Below are 18,159 nucleotides of genomic sequence, written 5' to 3'. Positions count from 1 at the left end.
CGAAATATTTCCCAAAATGACAAAGTGGCCAATACGGGGATCGAACCCGTGACCTTGGCGTTATTAGCACCACGCTCTAACCAACTGAGCTAACCGGCCAGCTGAGAGGCATATATCTAACTGGAGCATAAGAGGGAGGCCAGTTGCAGGGGGATTTTTTCTTCCCTTGGAAAAAAAATGCCTAACTCATTCACACAGTCAACCCTTATCCTCACAACAACCTAAAGAAAAACTCCATGTGATCTGAAGGAAATTCATGAATATTACAATTATCTTCAAACTGACTTGTGGCCTGCATCACATTTAAGTAGTACTGCGACAAAGAAGGTTAAATGCATCTCATTGGTCATTTCCCACAGCAGTACTGACCTGTGACCATTTATGGACTGCTGCTTCCAACAAAACAGCAAACTTGTCATAGTAAATCTAAAGCTGTGGGTGGGAATTCTGCATCAATCTAATGCTTCTGCAGACATTTTTCCCAAATTGACAAAGTGGCCAATACTGGGATCAAATTCGCTAACTTGGCGTGATTAGCACCATGCTCAGTCAGAAAAAGTATGCTTCTGACTGGAGCATAGGAGGGAGGCCAGTTGCAGGGGGGAGTTTTCTTTTCTTGAAAGAAAATGCCTAACTCATTCACAAATACAACCCTTATCCTCACAACAACATTGGTTATGTCCGCAGCAGTACTGACCCGTGACTATGTATGCACAGCTGCTTCCAACAAAACAGCAATCTTGTGTTAGTAACTCTAAAGCTGTGAGTGCCAATTCTGCATCAATCTCATGCTTCTGCAGAAATATTTCCCAAAATGACAAAGTGGCCAATACAGGGATCGAACCCGTGACCTTGGCGTTATTAGCACCACGCTCTAACCAACTGAGCTAACCGGCCAGCTGAGAGACATATTTCTAACTGGAGCATAAGAGGGAGGCCAGTTGCAGGGGGATTTTTTCTTCCCTTGGAAAAAAAATGCCTAACTCATTCACACAGACAACCCTTATCCTCACAACAACCTAAAGAAAAACTCCATGTGATCTGAAGGAAATTCATGAATATTACAATTATCTTCAAACTGACTTGTGGCCTGCATCACATTTAAGTAGTACTGCGACAAAGAAGGTTAAATGCATCTCATTGGTCATTTCCCACAGCAGTACTGACCTGTGACCATTTATGGACTGCTGCTTCCAACAAAACAGCAAACTTGTCATAGTAAATCTAAAGCTGTGGGTGGGAATTCTGCATCAATCTAATGCTTCTGCAGACATTTTTCCCAAATTGACAAAGTGGCCAATACTGGGATCAAATTTGCTAACTTGGCGTGATTAGCACCATGCTCAGTCAGAAAAAGTATGCTTCTGACTGGAGCATAGGAGGGAGGCCAGTTGCAGGGGGGAGTTTTCTTTCCTTGAAAGAAAATGCCTAACTCATTCACAAATACAACCCTTATCCTCACAACAACATTGGTTATGTCCGCAGCAGTACTGACCCGTGACTATGTATGCACAGCTGCTTCCAACAAAACAGCAATCTTGTGTTAGTAACTCTAAAGCTGTGAGTGCCAATTCTGCATCAATCTCATCCTTCTGCAGAAATATTTCCCAAAATGACAAAGTGGCCAATACGGGGATCGAACCCATGACCTTGGCGTTATTAGCACCACGCTCTAACCAACTGAGCTAACCGGCCAGCTGAGAGTCTTTTTCCCTTGGAAAAAAATGCCTAACTCATTCACACATAAAACCCTTATCCTCACAACAACCTAAAGAAAAACTACATGTGATCTGAAGGAAATTCATGAATATGACAATTATCTTCAAACTGACTTGTATCCTGCATCACATTTAAGTAGAACTGGGACAAAGAAGGTTAAATGCATCTCATTGGTCATTTCCCACAGCAGTACTGACCTGTGACCATTTATGGACTGCTGCTTCCAACAAAACAGCAAACTTGTCATAGTAAATCTAATGCTGTGGGTGGGAATTCTGCATCAATCTCATGCTTCTGCAGAAATATTTCCCAAATTGACAAAGTGGCCAATACTGGGATCAAATTCGCTAACTTGGCGTGATTAGCACCATGCTCAGTCAGAAAAAGTATGCCTTCTGACTGGAGCATAGGAGGGAGGCCAGTTGCAGGGGGGAGTTTTCTTCCCTTGAAAGAAAATGCCTAACTCATTCACAAATACAACCCTTATCCTCACAACAACATTGGTTATGTCCGCAGTAGTACTGACCCGTGACTATGTATGCAGAGCTGCTTCCAACAAAACAGCAATCTTGTGTTAGTAACTCTAAAGCTGTGAGTGCCAATTCTGCATCAATCTCATCCTTCTGCAGAAATATTTCCCAAATTGACAAAGTGGCCAATACTGGGATCAAATTCGCTAACTTGGCGTGATTAGCACCATGCTCAGTCAGAAAAAGTAAGCCTTCTGACTGGAGCATAGGAGGGAGGCCAGTTGCAGGGGGGAGTTTTCTTCCCTTGAAAGAAAATGCCTAACTCATTCACAAATACAACCCTTATCCTCACAACAACATTGGTTATGTCCGCAGCAGTACTGACCCGTGACTATGTATGCACAGCTGCTTCCAACAAAACAGCAATCTTGTGTTAGTAACTCTAAAGCTGTGAGTGCCAATTCTGCATCAATCTCATGCTTCTGCAGAAATATTTCCCAAAATGACAAAGTGGCCAATACAGGGATCGAACCCGTGACCTTGGCGTTATTAGCACCACGCTCTAACCAACTGAGCTAACCGGCCAGCTGAGAGACATATTTCTAACTGGAGCATAAGAGGGAGGCCAGTTGCAGGGGGATTTTTTCTTCCCTTGGAAAAAAAATGCCTAACTCATTCACACAGACAACCCTTATCCTCACAACAACCTAAAGAAAAACTCCATGTGATCTGAAGGAAATTCATGAATATTACAATTATCTTCAAACTGACTTGTGGCCTGCATCACATTTAAGTAGTACTGCGACAAAGAAGGTTAAATGCATCTCATTGGTCATTTCCCACAGCAGTACTGACCTGTGACCATTTATGGACTGCTGCTTCCAACAAAACAGCAAACTTGTCATAGTAAATCTAAAGCTGTGGGTGGGAATTCTGCATCAATCTAATGCTTCTGCAGACATTTTTCCCAAATTGACAAAGTGGCCAATACTGGGATCAAATTTGCTAACTTGGCGTGATTAGCACCATGCTCAGTCAGAAAAAGTATGCTTCTGACTGGAGCATAGGAGGGAGGCCAGTTGCAGGGGGGAGTTTTCTTTCCTTGAAAGAAAATGCCTAACTCATTCACAAATACAACCCTTATCCTCACAACAACATTGGTTATGTCCGCAGCAGTACTGACCCGTGACTATGTATGCACAGCTGCTTCCAACAAAACAGCAATCTTGTGTTAGTAACTCTAAAGCTGTGAGTGCCAATTCTGCATCAATCTCATCCTTCTGCAGAAATATTTCCCAAAATGACAAAGTGGCCAATACGGGGATCGAACCCATGACCTTGGCGTTATTAGCACCACGCTCTAACCAACTGAGCTAACCGGCCAGCTGAGATGCATATTTCTGACTGGACCATAAGAGGGAGGCCAGTTGCAGGGGGATTTTTTCTTCCCTTGGAAAAAAAATGCCTAACTCATTCACACATAAAACCCTTATCCTCACAACAACCTAAAGAAAAACTACATGTGATCTGAAGGAAATTCATGAATATGACAATTATCTTCAAACTGACTTGTAGCCTGCATCACATTTAAGTAGAACTGGGACAAAGAAGGTTAAATGCATCTCATTGGTCATTTCCCACAGCAGTACTGACCTGTGACCATTTATGGACTGCTGCTTCCAACAAAACAGCAAACTAGTCATAGTAAATCTAAAGCTGTGGGTGGGAATTCTGCATCAATCACATGCTTCTGCAGAAATATTTCCCAAATTGACAAAGTGGCCAATACTGGGATCAAATTCGCTAACTTGGCTTGATTAGCACCATGCTCAGTCAGAAAAATTATGCCTTCTGACTGGAGCATAGGAGGGAGGCCAGTTGCAGGGGGGAGTTTTCTTCCTTTGAAAGAAAATGCCTAACTCATTCACAAATACAACCCTTATCCTCACAACAACATTGGTTATGTCCGCAGCAGTACTGACCCGTGACTATGTATGCACAGCTGCTTCCAACAAAACAGCAATCTTGTGTTAGTAACTCTAAAGCTATGAGTGCCAATTCTGCATCAATCTCATCCTTCTGCAGAAATATTTCCCAAAATGACAAAGTGGCCAATACGGGGATCGAACCCGTGACCTTGGCGTTATTAGCACCACGCTCTAACCAACTGAGCTAACCGGCCAGCTGAGAGTCTTTTTTCCCTTGGAAAAAAATGCCTAACTCATTCACACATAAAACCCTTATCCTCACAACAACCTAAAGAAAAACTACATGTGATCTGAAGGAAATTCATGAATATGACAATTATCTTCAAACTGACTTGTATCCTGCATCACATTTAAGTAGAACTGGGACAAAGAAGGTTAAATGCATCTCATTGGTCATTTCCCACAGCAGTACTGACCTGTGACCATTTATGGACTGCTGCTTCCAACAAAACAGCAAACTTGTCATAGTAAATCTAAAGCTGTGGGTGGGAATTCTGCATCAATCTCATGCTTCTGCAGAAATATTTCCCAAATTGACAAAGTGGCCAATACTGGGATCAAATCCGCTAACTTGGCGTGATTAGCACCATGCTCAGTCAGAAAAAGTATGCCTTCTGACTGGAGCATAGGAGGGAGGCCAGTTGCAGCGGGGAGTTTTCTTCCCTTGAAAGAAAATGCCTAACTCATTCACAAATACAACCCTTATCCTCACAACAACATTGGTTATGTCCCGCAGCAGTACTGACCGGTGACCATGTATGCACAGCTGCTTCCAACAAAACAGCAATCTTGTGTTAGTAACTCTAAAGCTGTGAGTGCCAATTCTGCATCAATCTCATGCTTCTGCAGAAATATTTCCCAAAATGACAAGGAGGCCAATACGGGGACCCGTGACCTTGCCATTATTAGCACCACGCTCTAACCAAATGAGCTAAACAGCCAGCTGAGAGGTTTGTTTCTGACTCAAGCATAAGCAGGAGGCCAGTTGTAGGGGGATGTTTTCTTCCCTTGGAAAAAAAATGCCTAACTCATTCACAAATACAACCCTTATCCTCACAACAACATTGGTTATGTCCGCAGCAGTACTGACCCGTGACTATGTATGCACAGCTGCTTCCAACAAAACTACAATCTTGTGTTAGTAACTCTAAAGCTGTGAGTGCCAATTCTGCATCAATCTCATGCTTCAGCAGAAATATTTCCAGAAAATGACAAAGTGGCCAATACGGGGATCGAACCCGTGACCTTGGCGTTATTAGCACCACGCTCTAACCGTGACCTTGGCGTTATTAGCACCACGCTCTAACCAACTGAGCTAACCGGCCAGCTGAGAGTCTTTTTCCCTTGGAAAAAAATGCCTAACTCATTCACACATAAAACCCTTATCCTCACAACAACCTAAAGAAAAACTATATGTGATCTGAAGGAAATTCATGAATATGACAATTATCTTCAAACTGACTTGTAGCCTGCATCACATTTAAGTAGAACTGGGACAAAGAAGGTTAAATGCATCTCATTGGTCATTTCCCACAGCAGTACTGACCTGTGACCATTTATGGACTGCTGCTTCCAACAAAACAGCAAACTAGTCATATTAAATCTAAAGCTGTGGGTGGGAATTCTGCATCAATCTCATGCTTCTGCAGAAATATTTCCCAAATTGACAAAGTGGCCAATACTGGGATCAAATTCGCTAACTTGGCGTGATTAGCACCATGCTCAGTCAGAAAAAGTATGCTTCTGACTGGAGCATAGGAGGGAGGCCAGTTGCAGGGGGGAGTTTTCTTCCCTTGAAAGAAAATGCCTAACTCATTCACAAATACAACCCTTATCCTCACAACAACATTGGTTATGTCCGCAGCAGTACTGACCCGTGACTATGTATGCACAGCTGCTTCCAACAAAACAGCAATCTTGTGTTAGTAACTCTAAAGCTGTGAGTGCCAATTCTGCATCAATCTCATGCTTCTGCAGAAATATTTCCCAAAATGACAAAGTGGCCAATACGGGGATCGAACCCGTGACCTTGGCGTTATTAGCACCACGCTCTAACCAACTGAGCTAACCGACCAGCTGAGAGTCCTGTTTCTGACTGGAGCATTAGAGTGAGGCCAGTTGCAGGGGGATTTTTTCTTCCCTTGGAAAAAAAATGCCTAAGTCATTCACACATAAAACCCTTATCCTCACAACAACCTAAAGAAAAACTACATGTGATCTAAAGGAAATTCATGAATATGACAATTATCTTCAAACTGACTTGTAGCCTGCATCACATTTAAGTAGAACTGGGACAAAGAAGGTTAAATGCATCTCATTGGTCATTTCCCACAGCAGTACTGACCTGTGACCATTTATGGACTGCTGCTTCCAACAAAACAGCAAACTAGTCATAGTAAATCTAAAGCTGTGGGTGGGAATTCTGCATCAATCTCATGCTTCTGCAGAAATATTTCCCAAATTGACAAAGTGGCCAATACTGGGATCAAATCCGCTAACTTGGCGTGATTAGCACCATGCTCAGTCAGAAAAAGTATGCCTTCTGACTGGAGCATAGGAGGGAGGCCAGTTGCAGGGGGGAGTTTTCTTCCCTTGAAAGAAAATGCCTAACTCATTCACAAATACAACCCTTATCCTCACAACAACATTGGTTATGTCCCGCAGCAGTACTGACCCGTGACCATGTATGCACAGCTGCTTCCAACAAAACAGCAATCTTGTGTTAGTAACTCTAAAGCTGTGAGTGCCAATTCTGCATCAATCTCATGCTTCTTCAGAAATATTTCCCAAAATGACAAGGAGGCCAATACGGGGACCCGTGACCTTGCCATTATTAGCACCACGCTCTAACCAAATGAGCTAAACAGCCAGCTGAGAGTTTTGTTTCTGACTCAAGCATAAGCAGGAGGCCAGTTGTAGGGGGATGTTTTCTTCCCTTGGAAAAAAAATGCCTAACTCATTCACATATACAACCCTTATCCTCACAACAACATTGGTTATGTCCGCAGCAGTACTGACCCGTGACTATGTATGCACAGCTGCTTCCAACAAAACAGCAATCTTGTGTTAGTAACTCTAAAGCTGTGAGTGCCAATTCTGCATCAATCTCATGCTTCTGCAGAAATATTTCCCAAAATGACAAAGTGGCCAATACGGGGATCGAACCCGTGACCTTGGCATTATTAGCACCACGCTCTAACCAACTGAGCTAACCGACCAGCTGAAAGTCTTTTTCCCTTGGAAAAAAATGCCTAACTCATTCACACATAAAACCATTATCCTCACAACAACCTAAAGAAAAACTACATGTGATCTGAAGGAAATTCATGAATATGACAATTATCTTCAAACTGACTTGTAGCCTGCATCACATTTAAGTAGAACTGGGACAAAGAAGGTTAAATGCATCTCATTGGTCATTTCCCACAGCAGTACTGACCTGTGACCATTTATGGACTGCTGCTTCCAACAAAACAGCAAACTTGTCATAGTAAATCTAAAGCTGTGGGTGGGAATTCTGCATCAATCTAATGCTTCTGCAGACATTTTTCCCAAATTGACAAAGTGGCCAATACTGGGATCAAACCATGCTCAGTCAGAAAAAGTATGCTTCTGACTGGAGCATAGGAGGGAGGCCAGTTGCAGGGGGGAGTTTTCTTTCCTTGAAAGAAAATGCCTAACTCATTCACAAATACAACCCTTATCCTCACAACAACATTGGTTATGTCCGCAGCAGTACTGACCCGTGACTATGTATGCACAGCTGCTTCCAACAAAACAGCAATCTTGTGTTAGTAACTCTAAAGCTGTGAGTGCCAATTCTGCATCAATCTCATCCTTCTGCAGAAATATTTCCCAAAATGACAAAGTGGCCAATACGGGGATCAAACCCGTGACCTTGGCGTTATTAGCATCACGCTCTAACCAACTGAGCTAACCAGCCAGCTGAGAGGAATATTTCTGACTGGACCATAAGAGGGAGGCCAGTTGCAGGGGGATTTTTTCTTCCCTTGGAAAAAAAATGCCTAACTCATTCACACATAAAACCCTTATCCTCACAACAACCTAAAGAAAAACTACATGTGATCTGAAGGAAATTCATGAATATGACAATTATCTTCAAACTGACTTGTAGCCTGCATCACATTTAAGTAGAACTGGGACAAAGAAGGTTAAATGCATCTCATTGGTCATTTCCCACAGCAGTACTGACCTGTGACCATTTATGGACTGCTGCTTCCAACAAAACAGCAAACTAGTCATAGTAAATCTAAAGCTGTGGGTGGGAATTCTGCATCAATCTCATGCTTCTGCAGAAATATTTCCCAAATTGACAAAGTGGCCAATACTGGGATCAAATTCGCTAACTTGGCTTGATTAGAACCATGCTCAGTCAGAAAAAGTATGCCTTCTGACTGGAGCATAGGAGGGAGGCCAGTTGCAGGGGGGAGTTTTCTTCCTTTGAAAGAAAATGCCTAACTCATTCACAAATACAACCCTTATCCTCACAACAACATTGGTTATGTCCGCAGCAGTACTGACCCGTGACTATGTATGCACAGCTGCTTCCAACAAAACAGCAATCTTGTGTTAGTAACTCTAAAGCTGTGAGTGCCAATTCTGCATCAATCTCATCCTTCTGCAGAAATATTTCCCAAAATGACAAAGTGGCCAATACGGAGATCGAACCCGTGACCTTGGCGTTATTAGCACCACGCTCTAACCAACTGAGCTAACCGGCCAGCTGAGAGTCTTTTTCCCTTGGAAAAAAATGCCTAACTCATTCACACATAAAACCCTTATCCTCACAACAACCTAAAGAAAAACTACATGTGATCTGAAGGAAATTCATGAATATGACAATTATCTTCAAACTGACTTGTATCCTGCATCACATTTAAGTAGAACTGGGACAAAGAAGGTTAAATGCATCTCATTGGTCATTTCCCACAGCAGTACTGACCTGTGACCATTTATGGACTGCTGCTTCCAACAAAACAGCAAACTTGTCATAGTAAATCTAAAGCTGTGGGTGGGAATTCTGCATCAATCTCATGCTTCTGCAGAAATATTTCCCAAATTGACAAAGTGGCCAATACTGGGATCAAATTCGCTAACTTGGCGTGATTAGCACCATGCTCAGTCAGAAAAAGTGTGCCTTCTGACGGGAGCATAGGAGGGAGGCCAGTTGCAGGGGGGAGTTTTCTTCCCTTGAAAGAAAATGCCTAACTCATTCACAAATACAACCCTTATCCTCACAACAACATTGGTTATGTCCGCAGTAGTACTGACCCGTGACTATGTATGCAGAGCTGCTTCCAACAAAACAGCAATCTTGTGTTAGTAACTCTAAAGCTGTGAGTGCCAATTCTGCATCAATCTCATCCTTCTGCAGAAATATTTCCCAAATTGACAAAGTGGCCAATACTGGGATCAAATTCGCTAACTTGGCGTGATTAGCACCATGCTCAGTCAGAAAAAGTAAGCCTTCTGACTGGTGCATAGGAGGGAGGCCAGTTGCAGGGGGGAGTTTTCTTCCCTTGAAAGAAAATGCCTAACTCATTCACAAATACAACCCTTATCCTCACAACAACATTGGTTATGTCCGCAGCAGTACTGACCCGTGACTATGTATGCACAGCTGCTTCCAACAAAACAGCAATCTTGTGTTAGTAACTCTAAAGCTGTGAGTGCCAATTCTGCATCAATCTCATGCTTCTGCAGAAATATTTCCCAAAATGACAAGGAGGCCAATACAGGGACCCGTGACCTTGCCATTATTAGCACCACGCTCTAACCAAATGAGCTAAACAGCCAGCTGAGAGGTTTGTTTCTGATTCAAGCATAAGCAGGAGGCCAGTTGTAGGGGGATGTTTTCTTCCCTTGGAAAAAAAATGCCTAACTCATTCACAAATACAACCCTTATCCTCACAACAACATTGGTTATGTCCGCAGCAGTACTGACCCGTGACTATGTATGCACAGCTGCTTCCAACAAAACAGCAATCTTGTGTTAGTAACTCTAAAGCTGTGAGTGCCAATTCTGCATCAATCTCATGCTTCTGCAGAAATATTTCCAGAAAATGACAAAGTGGCCAATACGGGGATCGAACCCGTGACCTTGGCGTTATTAGCACCACGCTCTAACCAACTGAGCGTCCTGTTTCTGACTGGAGCATTAGAGGGAGGCCAGTTGCAGGGGGATTTTTTCTTCCCTTGGAAAAAAAATGCCTAAGTCATTCACACATAAAACCCTTATCCTCACAACAACCTAAAGAAAAACTACATGTGATCTAAAGGAAATTCATGAATATGACAATTATCTTCAAACTGACTTGTAGCCTGCATCACATTTAAGTAGAACTGGGACAAAGAAGGTTAAATGCATCTCATTGGTCATTTCCCACAGCAGTACTGACCTGTGACCATTTATGGACTGCTGCTTCCAACAAAACAGCAAACTAGTCATAGTAAATCTAAAGCTGTGGGTGGGAATTCTGCATCAATCTCATGTTTCTGCAGAAATATTTCCCAAATTGACAAAGTGGCCAATACTGGGATCAAATCCGCTAACTTGGCGTGATTAGCACCATGCTCAGTCAGAAAAAGTATGCCTTCTGACTGGAGCATAGGAGGGAGGCCAGTTGAAGGGGGGAGTTTTCTTCCCTTGAAAGAAAATGCCTAACTCATTCACAAATACAACCCTTATCCTCACAACAACATTGGTTATGTCCCGCAGCAGTACTGACCCGTGACCATGTATGCACAGCTGCTTCCAACAAAACAGCAATCTTGTGTTAGTAACTCTAAAGCTGTGAGTGCCAATTCTGCATCAATCTCATGCTTCTGCAGAAATATTTCCCAAAATGACAAGGAGGCCAATACGGGGACCCGTGACCTTGCCATTATTAGCACCACGCTCTAACCAAATGAGCTAAACAGCCAGCTGAGAGTTTTGTTTCTGACTCAAGCATAAGCAGGAGGCCAGTTGTAGGGGGATGTTTTCTTCCCTTGGAAAAAAAATGCCTAACTCATTCACAAATACAACCCTTATCCTCACAACAACATTGGTTATGTCCGCAGCAGTACTGACCCGTGACTATGTATGCAGAGCTGCTTCCAACAAAACAGCAATCTTGTGTTAGTAACTCTAAAGCTGTGAGTGCCAATTCTGCATCAATCTCATCCTTCTGCAGAAATATTTCCCAAATTGACAAAGTGGCCAATACTGGGATCAAATTCGCTAACTTGGCGTGATTAGCACCATGCTCAGTCAGAAAAAGTAAGCCTTCTGACTGGAGCATAGGAGGGAGGCCAGTTGCAGGGGGGAGTTTTCTTCCCTTGAAAGAAAATGCCTAACTCATTCACAAATACAACCCTTATCCTCACAACAACATTGGTTATGTCCGCAGCAGTACTGACCCGTGACTATGTATGCACAGCTGCTTCCAACAAAACAGCAATCTTGTGTTAGTAACTCTAAAGCTGTGAGTGCCAATTCTGCATCAATCTCATGCTTCTGCAGAAATATTTCCCAAAATGACAAAGTGGCCAATACGGGGATCGAACCCGTGACCTTGGCGTTATTAGCACCACGCTCTAACCAACTGAGCTAACCGGCCAGCTGAGAGGCATATTTCTAACTGGAGCATAAGAGGGAGGCCAGTTGCAGGGGGATTTTTTCTTCCCTTGGAAAAAAAATGCCTAACTCATTCACACAGACAACCATTATCCTCACAACAACCTAAAGAAAAACTCCATGTGATCTGAAGGAAATTCATGAATATTACAATTATCTTCAAACTGACTTGTGGCCTGCATCACATTTAAGTAGTACTGCGACAAAGAAGGTTAAATGCATCTCATTGGTCATTTCCCACAGCAGTACTGACCTGTGACCATTTATGGACTGCTGCTTCCAACAAAACAGCAAACTTGTCATAGTAAATCTAAAGCTGTGGGTGGGAATTATGCATCAATCTAATGCTTCTGCAGACATTTTTCCCAAATTGACAAAGTGGCCAATACTGGGATCAAATTCGCTAACTTGGCGTGATTAGCACCATGCTCAGTCAGAAAAAGTATGCTTCTGACTGGAGCATAGGAGGGAGGCCAGTTGCAGGGGGGAGTTTTCTTTCCTTGAAAGAAAATGCATAACTCATTCACAAATACAACCCTTATCCTCACAACAACATTGGTTATGTCCGCAGCAGTACTGACCCGTGACTATGTATGCACAGCTGCTTCCAACAAAACAGCAATCTTGTGTTAGTAACTCTAAAGCTGTGAGTGCCAATTCTGCATCAATCTCATCCTTCTGCAGAAATATATCCCAAAATGACAAAGTGGCCAATACGGGGATCGAACCCGTGACCTTGGCGTTATTAGCACCACGCTCTAACCAACTGAGCTAACCGGCCAGCTGAAAGGCATATTTTTGACTGGACCATAAGAGGGAGGCCAGTTGCAGAGGGATTTTTTCTTCCCTTGGAAAAAAAATGCCTAACTCATTCACACATAAAACCCTTATCCTCACAACAACCTAAAGAAAAACTACATGTGATCTGAAGGAAATTCATGAATATGACAATTATCTTCAAACTGACTTGTAGCCTGCATCACATTTAAGTAGAACTGGGACAAAGAAGGTTAAATGCATCTCATTGGTCATTTCCCACAGCAGTACTGACCTGTGACCATTTATGGACTGCTGCTTCCAACAAAACAGCAAACTAGTCATAGTAAATCTAAAGCTGTGGGTGGGAATTCTGCATCAATCACATGCTTCTGCAGAAATATTTCCCAAATTGACAAAGTGGCCAATACTGGGATCAAATTCGCTAACTTGGCTTGATTAGCACCATGCTCAGTCAGAAAAAGTATGCCTTCTGACTGGAGCATAGGAGGGAGGCCAGTTGCAGGGGGGAGTTTTCTTCCTTTGAAAGAAAATGCCTAACTCATTCACAAATACAACCCTTATCCTCACAACAACATTGGTTATGTCCGCAGCAGTACTGACCCGTGACTATGTATGCACAGCTGCTTCCAACAAAACAGCAATCTTGTGTTAGTAACTCTAAAGCTGTGAGTGCCAATTCTGCATCAATCTCATCCTTCAGCAGAAATATTTCCCAAAATGACAAAGTGGCCAATACGGGGATCGAACCCGTGACCTTGGCGTTATTAGCACCACGCTCTAACCAACAGAGCTAACCGGCCAGCTGAGAGTTCTTTTCCCTTGGAAAAAAATGCCTAACTCATTCACACATAAAACCCTTATCCTCACAACAACCTAAAGAAAAACTACATGTGATCTGAAGGAAATTCATGAATATGACAATTATCTTCAAACTGACTTGTATCCTGCATCACATTTAAGTAGAACTGGGACAAAGAAGGTTAAATGCATCTCATTGGTCATTTCCCACAGCAGTACTGACCTGTGACCATTTATGGACTGCTGCTTCCAACAAAACAGCAAACTTGTCATAGTAAATCTAAAGCTGTGGGTGGGAATTCTGCATCAATCTCATGCTTCTGCAGAAATATTTCCCAAATTGACAAAGTGGCCAATACTGGGATCAAATTCGCTAACTTGGCGTGATTAGCACCATGCTCAGTCAGAAAAAGTATGCCTTCTGACTGGAGCATAGGAGGGAGGCCAGTTGCAGGGGGGAGTTTTCTTCCCTTGAAAGAAAATGCCTAACTCATTCACAAATACAACCCTTATCCTCACAACAACATTGGTTATGTCCGCAGTAGTACTGATCCGTGACTATGTATGCACAGCTGCTTCCAACAAAACAGCAATCTTGTGTTAGTAACTCTAAAGCTGTGAGTGCCAATTCTGCATCAATCTCATCCTTCTGCAGAAATATTTCCCAAATTGACAAAGTGGCCAATACTGGGATCAAATTCGCTAACTTGGCGTGATTAGCACCATGCTCAGTCAGAAAAAGTAAGCCTTCTGACTGGAGCATAGGAGGGAGGCCAGTTGCAGGGGGGAGTTTCCTTCCCTTGAAAGAAAATGCCTAACTCATTCACAAATACAACCCTTATCCTCACAACAACATTGGTTATGTCCGCAGCAGTACTGACCCGTGACTATGTATGCACAGCTGCTTCCAACAAAACAGCAATCTTGTGTTAGTAACTCTAAAGCTGTGAGTGCCAATTCTGCATCAATCTCATGCTTCTGCAGAAATATTTCCCAAAACGACAAAGTGGCCAATACGGGGATCGAACCCGTGACCTTGGCGTTATTAGCACCATGCTCTAACCAACTGAGCTAACCAGCCAGCTGAGAGGCATGTTTCTAACTGGAGCATAAGAGGGAGGCCAGTTGCAGGGGGATTTTTTCTTCCCTTGGAAAAAAAATGCCTAACTCATTCACACATAAAACCCTTATCCTCACAACAACCTAAAGAAAAACTACATGTGATCTGAAGGAAATTCATGAATATGACAATTATCTTCAAACTGACTTGTAGCCTGCATCACATTTAAGTAGAACTGGGACAAAGAAGGTTAAATGCATCTCATTGGTCATTTCCCACAGCAGTACTGACCTGTGACCATTTATGGACTGCTGCTTCCAACAAAACAGCAAACTTGTCATAGTAAATCTAAAGCTGTGGGTGGGAATTCTGCATCAATCTAATGCTTCTGCAGACATTTTTCCCAAATTGACAAAGTGGCCAATACTGGGATCAAATTCGCTAACTTGGCGTGATTAGCACCATGCTCAGTCAGAAAAAGTATGCTTCTGACTGGAGCATAGGAGGGAGGCCAGTTGCAGGGGGGAGTTTTCTTTCCTTGAAAGAAAATGCCTAACTCATTCACAAATACAACCCTTATCCTCACAACAACATTGGTTATGTCCGCAGCAGTACTGACCCGTGACTATGTATGCACAGCTGCTTCCAACAAAACAGCAATCTTGTGTTAGTAACTCTAAAGCTGTGAGTGCCAATTCTGCATCAATCTCATCCTTCTGCAGAAATATTTCCCAAAATGACAAAGTGGCCAATACGGGGATCGAACCTGTGACCTTGGCGTTATTAGCACCACTCTCTAACCAACTGAGCTAACCGGCCAGCTGAGAGTTTTTTTCCCTTGGAAAAAAATGCCTAACTCATTCACACATAAAACCCTTATCCTCACAACAACCTAAAGAAAAACTACATGTGATCTGAAGGAAATTCATGAATATGACAATTATCTTCAAACTGACTTGTATCCTGCATCACATTTAAGTAGAACTGGGACAAAGAAGGTTAAATGCATCTCATTGGTCATTTCCCACAGCAGTACTGACCTGTGACCATTTATGGACTGCTGCTTCCAACAAAACAGCAAACTTGTCATAGTAAATCTAAAGCTGTGGGTGGGAATTCTGCATCAATCTCATGCTTCTGCAGAAATATTTCCCAAATTGACAAAGTGGCCAATACTGGGATCAAATTCGCTAACTTGGCGTGATTAGCACCATGCTCAGTCAGAAAAAGTATGCCTTCTGACTGGAGCATAGGAGGGAGGCCAGTTGCAGGGGGGAGTTTTCTTCCCTTGAAAGAAAATGCCTAACTCATTCACAAATACAACCCTTATCCTCACAACAACATTGGTTATGTCCGCAGTAGTACTGATCCGTGACTATGTATGCACAGCTGCTTCCAACAAAACAGCAATCTTGTGTTAGTAACTCTAAAGCTGTGAGTGCCAATTCTGCATCAATCTCATCCTTCTGCAGAAATATTTCCCAAATTGACAAAGTGGCCAATACTGGGATCAAATTCGCTAACTTGGCGTGATTAGCACCATGCTCAGTCAGAAAAAGTAAGCCTTCTGACTGGAGCATAGGAGGGAGGCCAGTTGCAGGGGGGGGTTTCCTTCCCTTGAAAGAAAATGCCTAACTCATTCACAAATACAACCCTTATCCTCACAACAACATTGGTTATGTCCGCAGCAGTACTGACCCGTGACTATGTATGCACAGCTGCTTCCAACAAAACAGCAATCTTGTGTTAGTAACTCTAAAGCTGTGAGTGCCAATTCTGCATCAATCTCATGCTTCTGCAGAAATATTTCCCAAAACGACAAAGTGGCCAATACGGGGATCGAACCCGTGACCTTGGCTTTATTAGCACCACGCTCTAACCAACTGAGCTAACCGGCCAGCTGAGAGATATATTTCTAACTGGAGCATAAGAGGGAGGCCGGTTGCAGGGGGATTTTTTCTTCCCTTGGAAAAAAATGCCTAACTCATTCACACAGACAACCCTTATCCTCACAACAACCTAAAGAAAAACTCCATGTGATCTGAAGGAAATTCATGAATATTACAATTATCTTCAAACTGACTTGTGGCCTGCATCACATTTAAGTAGTACTGCGACAAAGAAGGTTAAATGCATCTCATTGGTCATTTCCCACAGCAGTACTGACCTGTGACCATTTATGGACTGCTGCTTCCAACAAAACAGCAAACTTGTCATAGTAAATCTAAAGCTGTGGGTGGGAATTCTGCATCAATCACATGCTTCTGCAGAAATATTTCCCAAATTGACAAAGTGGCCAATACTGGGATCAAATTCGCTAACTTGGCTTGATTAGCACCATGCTCAGTCAGAAAAAGTATGCCTTCTGACTGGAGCATAGGAGGGAGGCCAGTTGCAGGGGGGAGTTTTCTTCCTTTGAAAGAAAATGCCTAACTCATTCACAAATACAACCCTTATCCCCACAACAACATTGGTTATGTCCGCAGCAGTACTGACCCGTGACTATGTATGCACAGCTGCTTCCAACAAAACAGCAATCTTGTGTTAGTAACTCTAAAGCTGTGAGTGCCAATTCTGCATCAATCTCATCCTTCTGCAGAAATATTTCCCAAAATGACAAAGTGGCCAATACGGGGATCGAACCCGTGACCTTGGCGTTATTAGCACCACGCTCTAACCAACTGAGCTAACCGGCCAGCTGAGAGTCTTTTTCCCTTGGAAAAAAATGCCTAACTCATTCACACATAAAACCCTTATCCTCACAACAACCTAAAGAAAAACTACATGTGATCTGAAGGAAATTCATGAATATGACAATTATCTTCAAACTGACTTGTATCCTGCATCACATTTAAGTAGAACTGGGACAAAGAAGGTTCTAATGCTTCTGCAGACATTTTTCCCAAATTGACAAAGTGGCCAATACTGGGATCAAATTCGCTAACTTGGCGTGATTAGCACCATGCTCAGTCAGAAAAAGTATGCTTCTGACTGGAGCATAGGAGGGAGGCCAGTTGCAGGGGGGAGTTTTCTTTCCTTGAAAGAAAATGCCTAACTCATTCACAAATACAACCCTTATCCTCACAACAACATTGGTTATGTCCGCAGCAGTACTGACCCGTGACTATGTATGCACAGCTGCTTCCAACAAAACAGCAATCTTGTGTTAGTAACTCTAAAGCTGTGAGTGCCAATTCTGCATCAATCTCATCCTTCTGCAGAAATATTTCCCAAAATGACAAAGTGGCCAATACGGGGATCGAACCCGTGACCTTGGCGTTATTAGCACCACGCTCTAACCAACTGAGCTAACCGGCCAGCTGAGAAGAATATTTCTGACTGGACCATAAGAGGGAGGCCAGTTGCAGGGGGATTTTTTCTTCCCTTGGAAAAAAAATGCCTAACTCATTCACACATAAAACCCTTATCCTCACAACAACCTAAAGAAAAACTACATGTGATCTGAAGGAAATTCATGAATATGACAATTATCTTCAAACTGACTTGTAGCCTGCATCACATTTAAGTAGAACTGGGACAAAGAAGGTTAAATGCATCTCATTGGTCATTTCCCACAGCAGTACTGACCTGTGACCATTTATGGACTGCTGCTTCCAACAAAACAGCAAACTAGTCATAGTAAATCTAAAGCTGTGGGTGGGAATTCTGCATCAATCTCATGCTTCTGCAGAAATATTTCCCAAA

At 42.8% G+C, this 18,159-nt stretch overlaps 17 non-coding genes across 17 annotated transcripts; all 17 read right to left on the bottom strand.

Annotated features, from left to right (window-relative positions):
- Nucleotides 1–25: 25 nt before the first annotated feature.
- On the bottom strand, nt 26–99 carry TRNAI-AAU (transfer RNA isoleucine (anticodon AAU)). The gene has a single exon. It is a non-coding gene; the product is annotated as a tRNA-Ile (tRNA).
- A 724-nt stretch (nt 100–823) lies between these two features.
- TRNAI-AAU (transfer RNA isoleucine (anticodon AAU)) lies at nt 824–897 on the bottom strand. The gene has a single exon. It is a non-coding gene; the product is annotated as a tRNA-Ile (tRNA).
- A 724-nt stretch (nt 898–1,621) lies between these two features.
- TRNAI-AAU (transfer RNA isoleucine (anticodon AAU)) lies at nt 1,622–1,695 on the bottom strand. Its single transcript has one exon. It is a non-coding gene; the product is annotated as a tRNA-Ile (tRNA).
- A 1,005-nt stretch (nt 1,696–2,700) lies between these two features.
- TRNAI-AAU (transfer RNA isoleucine (anticodon AAU)) lies at nt 2,701–2,774 on the bottom strand. Its single transcript has one exon. It is a non-coding gene; the product is annotated as a tRNA-Ile (tRNA).
- A 724-nt stretch (nt 2,775–3,498) lies between these two features.
- On the bottom strand, nt 3,499–3,572 carry TRNAI-AAU (transfer RNA isoleucine (anticodon AAU)). Its single transcript has one exon. It is a non-coding gene; the product is annotated as a tRNA-Ile (tRNA).
- Nucleotides 3,573–4,297: 725 nt separating this feature from the next.
- TRNAI-AAU (transfer RNA isoleucine (anticodon AAU)) lies at nt 4,298–4,371 on the bottom strand. Its single transcript has one exon. It is a non-coding gene; the product is annotated as a tRNA-Ile (tRNA).
- A 1,023-nt stretch (nt 4,372–5,394) lies between these two features.
- Nucleotides 5,395–5,502, bottom strand: TRNAI-AAU (transfer RNA isoleucine (anticodon AAU)). The gene is made up of 2 exons: nt 5,465–5,502; nt 5,395–5,430 (listed from the first exon to the last, which is right to left on the bottom strand). It is a non-coding gene; the product is annotated as a tRNA-Ile (tRNA).
- A 675-nt stretch (nt 5,503–6,177) lies between these two features.
- Nucleotides 6,178–6,251, bottom strand: TRNAI-AAU (transfer RNA isoleucine (anticodon AAU)). Its single transcript has one exon. It is a non-coding gene; the product is annotated as a tRNA-Ile (tRNA).
- A 1,070-nt stretch (nt 6,252–7,321) lies between these two features.
- On the bottom strand, nt 7,322–7,395 carry TRNAI-AAU (transfer RNA isoleucine (anticodon AAU)). Its single transcript has one exon. It is a non-coding gene; the product is annotated as a tRNA-Ile (tRNA).
- Nucleotides 7,396–8,845: 1,450 nt separating this feature from the next.
- Nucleotides 8,846–8,919, bottom strand: TRNAI-AAU (transfer RNA isoleucine (anticodon AAU)). Its single transcript has one exon. It is a non-coding gene; the product is annotated as a tRNA-Ile (tRNA).
- A 2,806-nt stretch (nt 8,920–11,725) lies between these two features.
- On the bottom strand, nt 11,726–11,799 carry TRNAI-AAU (transfer RNA isoleucine (anticodon AAU)). The gene has a single exon. It is a non-coding gene; the product is annotated as a tRNA-Ile (tRNA).
- Nucleotides 11,800–12,523: 724 nt separating this feature from the next.
- TRNAI-AAU (transfer RNA isoleucine (anticodon AAU)) lies at nt 12,524–12,597 on the bottom strand. Its single transcript has one exon. It is a non-coding gene; the product is annotated as a tRNA-Ile (tRNA).
- A 725-nt stretch (nt 12,598–13,322) lies between these two features.
- On the bottom strand, nt 13,323–13,396 carry TRNAI-AAU (transfer RNA isoleucine (anticodon AAU)). Its single transcript has one exon. It is a non-coding gene; the product is annotated as a tRNA-Ile (tRNA).
- Nucleotides 13,397–14,401: 1,005 nt separating this feature from the next.
- TRNAI-AAU (transfer RNA isoleucine (anticodon AAU)) lies at nt 14,402–14,475 on the bottom strand. Its single transcript has one exon. It is a non-coding gene; the product is annotated as a tRNA-Ile (tRNA).
- Nucleotides 14,476–16,278: 1,803 nt separating this feature from the next.
- TRNAI-AAU (transfer RNA isoleucine (anticodon AAU)) lies at nt 16,279–16,352 on the bottom strand. The gene has a single exon. It is a non-coding gene; the product is annotated as a tRNA-Ile (tRNA).
- Nucleotides 16,353–17,076: 724 nt separating this feature from the next.
- TRNAI-AAU (transfer RNA isoleucine (anticodon AAU)) lies at nt 17,077–17,150 on the bottom strand. The gene has a single exon. It is a non-coding gene; the product is annotated as a tRNA-Ile (tRNA).
- A 548-nt stretch (nt 17,151–17,698) lies between these two features.
- On the bottom strand, nt 17,699–17,772 carry TRNAI-AAU (transfer RNA isoleucine (anticodon AAU)). Its single transcript has one exon. It is a non-coding gene; the product is annotated as a tRNA-Ile (tRNA).
- Between the last annotated feature and the right edge of the window lie 387 nt (nt 17,773–18,159).

The sequence above is a fragment of the Ambystoma mexicanum genome, chromosome 1p, assembly GCF_040938575.1.
Source record: "Ambystoma mexicanum isolate Mex_15411 chromosome 1p, UKY_AmexF1_1, whole genome shotgun sequence".
NCBI lineage: Eukaryota > Metazoa > Chordata > Amphibia > Caudata > Ambystomatidae > Ambystoma > Ambystoma mexicanum.
This window is presented reverse-complemented; position numbering and strand designations above follow the sequence as displayed.